This window comes from Eleutherodactylus coqui, chromosome 6, assembly GCF_035609145.1.
Source record: "Eleutherodactylus coqui strain aEleCoq1 chromosome 6, aEleCoq1.hap1, whole genome shotgun sequence".
In the NCBI taxonomy this organism is placed as follows: Eukaryota; Metazoa; Chordata; class Amphibia; order Anura; family Eleutherodactylidae; genus Eleutherodactylus; species Eleutherodactylus coqui.
Window position 1 is genome coordinate 154739003 of NC_089842.1, and position 6000 is coordinate 154745002.

The following is a 6000-nucleotide window of genomic DNA, read 5'->3' on the forward strand; positions in this document are numbered from 1 at the left end:
AAGAGCCAGAAATATTGTGTGTCACCTGTATATTTTGGGTCCCAGCCCTAGGAGCAAAGCTGGGGAAGCTTAGCCTGAAGGGTATGTACCTCAGGTGACGGGTGCCACTAAGGACTGCCTTGTCTAGGGTATATATAGTACTGTGTAAAGGTTTTAGGCAGATGTGGGAAAATGCTGCCAGGTAGGAAAGCTTTCAAAAATAGAAGGTATTTGGCTGACTCCAAGTTTATTCTGCAGCAGGACAACAATCACAAATATCCAGCCAATGTCATTAAGAACTATCTTCAGCGTAAAGAAGAACAAGGAGTCCTGGAAGCGATGATATGGCCCAACAGAGCCCTGGTCTCAACATCATACAGTCTGTCTAGGATTACATAGACAGAAGGACTTGAGCAAGCTACATCAATAGAAAATCTGTGTTAATTCTCCAAGATGTTTGGAACAACCTCCCTGCCGAGCTCCTTCAAAGTCTGTGTGTAAGTGTACCTAGAAGAACTGATATTATTTTGAAGGCAAAGGGTGGTCACTAGAGTTGAGCGAACATACTCTGCCGAGCTTGATGCTCATTCGAGTATTAGCGTACTCGATGGTGCTCGTTACTCGAACGAGCATCAAATCGTGTTCGACCCCACCCCAGTTTTTGGCTCCTCCCCGCTGTGACGTGCCTGTTTTGGCCCCTCCCCACCGCGACACAGCGCACGTCATTGGCATATATTCACATATACTACTTATTTTTTGCACAAGGGATTACAATAATAAGTAAGTACCAGACAAATGTAATCTGTATTATATGAATGCATTTTCTATGCAAAACAAACTATTCTTCTCAGTTTCCTATTGTAATTAAGCCAAAAGACTGTTTGATTTTCAGGTGCCATGTACTACCACAGAGACAGAAATATCCAGTATTCTGGAATGAGTCACTCTCAGTGGCCTGGGGGAAACTTGCCTGCATATATTAATAACATCACATCACAGTGCAGTGAGTCACTATGGCACAGGACAAGCATAACATTTCACACCAGGCATCTACCAGGCATGGAACAGAACCTCAGAGCTCCTCCATGATGCATATTTCTCAGCCTTCAGATCCAGATCCTAGATTTTCCTCCAAACCTGGGAAAGATTCTGCATATCGGCAAAGAATCGGACATTGGTACTGTAGTTATGCAATGGGCATAGCATATTTGTTCTGTTCTTTCTTTGTAACACCCTCTGGGAAAATAGCCAAAGGTTATAAATGTCCTAAAATATGTAAGAACATAATAAAACACTATATAGGATGTTGCTGGAAAGTGTCAGGGGGCTGTCGGTTTCTATGCATATACTCATTGTAAAAAAATATCAAGCACCTCAGACTTGTTGGAATCAAATGAAACTTTCTATGTGTGATTGTAACGTTAATATAAGTGAATACAATAATCAGAGCAAAAGGACAATTTATTGAAGAGAGGCTCTAGTACCCTGTTGCATTGCTTCTAGCTTGGATAAAAGATGTGACACAAGAAGGCATGGAGGCTCTAGTACCCCGTTGTACCACCTCTAGCTTAGATATAAGATGTGATGATGTGATACGGATGGGCATGGAGGCTCTAGTACCCTGTTGTATCGCCTCTAGCTTGGACATAAGATGTGATACAGGCGGGCATGGATGCTCTAGTACCTTGTTGTACCATCTCTAGCTTGGATATAAGATGTGATAGGGGGAGGCATGGGGGCTCTAGTACCCTGTTGTACCACCTCTATCTTGGATACAAGATGTGATACTGGTGGGCATGGAGGCTCTAGTACCCTATAGTAGCATCTCTATCTTGATTCCAAGATGTGATACAGGTGGCCATAGAGGCTCTAGTACCCTGTTGTACCGCCTCTAGATTGGATACAAGATGTGATACCGGTCGGTATTGAGGCTCTAGTACCTTGTTGTACAGCCTCTAGCTTGGATACAAGATGTGATACAGGTGGACATGGGGAGGCTCTAGTACCCTGTTGTACCACCTCTAGCTTAGATACAAGATGTAATATGGGTGGTCACGAAGGCTCTAGTACCCTGTTATACCACCTCTAGCTTGAATGCAAGATGTGTTACGGGTGGGCATGGAGGCTCTAGTACCCTGTTGTACCACCTCTAGCTTGGATACAAGATGTGCTACTCGTGGGGATAGAGGCTCTTATACCCTGTTGGGCCACTTTTAGCTTGAATACAAGATGTAATATGTGCAGGCATGGAGGCTCTAATACCCTGTTGTACCACCTCTAGCTTAGATGCAAGTTGTGATATAGGCGGGCATGAAGGCTCTAGTACCTTGTTGTACCTCCTCTAGCTTGGATACAAGATGTGTTACAGGCAGGCATGAAGGCTCTAGTACCTTGTTGTACCACCTCTAGCTTAGATGCAAGGTGTGATATGGGCAGGTATGAAGGCATGTAGGTTCTGTGTGGTATCCTGCAGCATATCGGTCCACCTTTGATGCAATTGAGCGTCTAGATTGTGCAAACTTGTAGGCCGTTGAAGTTTGCAACCCAGATGGTCCTGCCATGAGGGACAACACATGGCTGCAGAATGTCCTGAACATATTGCTGAGCTGTCATTGTCCCTCATATCACTGCTAGAGGTTCCACTCCATAGTAGCCCAGTTTTGTCATTCACGACACCACAGCAAACGGAGGTGATGGTGGGTGGGTATCAAAGGCAGCACATGTAATGGGTACTGTGAGACCTAATGTCCTTCAGCCAAGTGTCTGGAAATGTTTCAAACAAACACAGTTGCCTGTATTGATGATGCCAACTTTCTCTGGATGGCGGACAATAAAACAGTTGGAGCTGATTATGCTTGTCGGATGATCAGACGATTCTCTCACTGGTGGTCTGTTGAGGGGGTCCTAAGTCCGGACATCTTGTGTGGTCCAAAGACCTCCTAACAGTCTGGTCAGAACGTCATGAGATGTAACTGCATGCCGAGTTTTCCAGCAAAATGACAACTTCTTCTAGGTGTTTATTTTTTTTTTACAAAGCGTGTATAAAAGAGTTTCACCTCCAATTGTCAACAATAACATCCTATACAATGTCAACCTGAACACCTACCATAGTGAGACATACAATTGCATTTGCGCTTGATATTTCTATATTTGTTGTATTTAATAGAAGCTGAAGAAGAGCATATGACTTGGAAAAAGGCTGATGTAAAGACCTGAAGAAGGCTGTTCATGCAAGGCATCCCAGAAGTATTGATGAACTGAAATACATTTGCAGGGAGGAATGGTCCTAAATTCCTCCTTAACATTGTGTAAATCTTAGTTACAGCTACAGGAAACATTTGGTGGAGGTAATTGCTGCTAAAGGACAATCTATAGATTACTAAATACAAGGATTCACTTGCTTTTTCCCTGCAGTGTAGAAGTGCACTAGATGTGCTCAATAAGAGACAAAACGAAAAAAAGTCTTGGTACCATGTTGTGAGGGTATATGTATATATTGCCATATGTTTTTTATGCTTTTATACCTGTATGCAAGTTCTATGCAATGCTAAAATGAGAAAAACTTAATATGTAGCCTTAAAAATCATATCAGATATGCCAAGGCTTTGCAAGGCTGAGAGAGATGTGTCCAGAAATTCAGAGATGATACAGAACCGGATATGAAGGCCGTGTGCTTGGCTGTTTTCCCAGAAGCGCCATATCAAGATAACGACTGTTTAACTACGTACATGACTATCACTGCCTCAGGTGGAATTGCGGACATCACATATATGGTTATGCGGTGGATTTGAGCCAATGAGACCATTACACGTTCCTAGTGACATGACCAAAGAGTATAAGTCCCCATGTAATCTGTAATAAAGTGTGCAGTTATTTCCCCGTGTGAGGAACTATACCAGACCTCCGTGTGTGGTGTTTCTTCTTTACCGCCAGCAGCGGGGCATTGGGGTGGGCCTGATTGGTGCTGTACGCAGAATTTCCCTGACAATGTTAGTCAGTAGAGCAAAATGTATGCAAATGTATATATGCCCCATGCAAATCTGTTTCATTATGTCTGGGGAAGGATTCTGAGAGGATCTGAAAGCTTGCAATAAGATCATGTATTTTTGTTAACCATTAAAAGGTATCATATCTACAAGATTACTTGGTTTCTCTTACTGAGAACAATCATAATAAGAGACATGAATGATACAACTGAATGTTATTGTTAACGTTGTGCTTCTGGGACCTGTGGTTCTACAAGCTTCCTTGTGCACACCTTCACAGGTAGGAGTCAATTGAGCTGGCTGGTTAAGGTATTCTCCACTAGCCAATCCCCCTCCTCTGCAAGCAGATAATTACCAGCAACGCTAGTGAGAGATTGCTGGTCATTTTAGTTCTTCACTGTTAATCCCACTCAGAGCTGGTGTGGTGCATGTTTGTCTGTAGTGTCCCTCTCTCCTTCCCTGAAAACAGTCAGGGCACCTGCTATCCCCCCCCCCCCCTCCTTGGGTTCTGGGGTGCGTGTGTTGAGTAGTGTGTGGTACGGTGATCACACAGGTGCAGGTGACCCGCAGGTTTCTCCCTATCCCTGTGCAGGTGTGGCCCCCAGACGTTTGATGTCCTATGTGTGTGTCAGATGGGTGATGCCTGACACTGTTCCCTATGTTAACACGGTGGCTAGCTATGGTATTCCATCTGTATGCATGTGAGCTCTGGGTGGGGTTCCTGTTACATGTTGTATGCACAACCATGTGTGTTGGTGTGAAAAGTGATGTGTGGTATGTCTGTGCAGGTGGCCAGACGTGCCTTATGTGCAGTTCTGTTCTATGTGGGTTGTGTTAGGCCGCCTGCACACGAGCGTTCCGGATTCCGCTAGCGGATTTTCACGCGCGTATGGTACCTAAATGTGCTTGCGGATAGATGCGGATGCGTGAAAAATCACGCGCGGATATACGCGGATGTGTTGCGGAAAAAAACGCGCAGAAAAACCAGCAGACACCCCTTATTGTAAACCCAACCCCTAGAGAACTGCCCATTCCTTGGAAAACAGCTTAAAAACCAACACCCAGACTCAGTTTTATCCCTCTTGCTTGTGCGAGCACCGTTAAATTATTCTGGCAACATGCTTTCACCCAGTGAGCAGATGTCTTTGTGGGCATGGTTGATCCATGTAACTTTTTTCAGGCGCTTCTCCAGCGTGACTTTATTTCAGTCACTGCAAAAAAATTCACAAGAGGAAGGCCGCCTGCACACGGGCGGAAATCCCGCGGCGGTATTTCCCTCGGGATTTCCGCCGCTGAAAGTCTGCATAGGAGTGCATTACAATACGCACTCCTATGCAGACGGCCGCGGTTTGGCCGCGCGAAATCTCGCGCGGCAAACAAACCGCGGCATGTCCTATTTTTGTGCGGGGCTCGCACTCACCCGGCCGCCGGCTACGGTCTGCGCATGCGCCGGCTGCGCGGCAGCCGGCACATGAAAGAGCCGGGGCCGCCAGGCGCGGGTGAGTACGCGCTCGTCACTGCAGGCTCTCGGGTCGGGTCCCGCGGCGAGAATTCTCGCCGCCGGATCCGACCCGCTCGTCTGCAGGCGGCCTAATTCATTACTACAGATTTTGCATTCTTAGATCCTGCATTGGCAAGAAATACTACCTATCTCCCTCTACAAATTTGCCTGTGAAGCTCTGTGCTGTGTGTTGGGACGCCTCCTACCATGCCTACTTCCTGTAGTCATAGCAACCAGTGACTCCATCCGCAGCTGCACTGCGGATGTACTGCGTGAAAAAACGCACCCATTCACTTGTATTGGAGGCTTCACGCGCAGAATCCGACCCAAATTAGAACAGGTCGCAGATTTTTTCACGCGCGTGAAAAAACGCGATACAAATCTGTCCGTCTGGGGACAACTGCGGATCCTCATAGGAGTATATTGGCTGCGGTCTGGGGCAGATAATGTGCCTAAAATAACGCGCTGGAAATTCCGTTCGTGTGCAGGCACCCTTACTCTGTATTTTCAGGTGAACAGCGATGTGTGTTATGC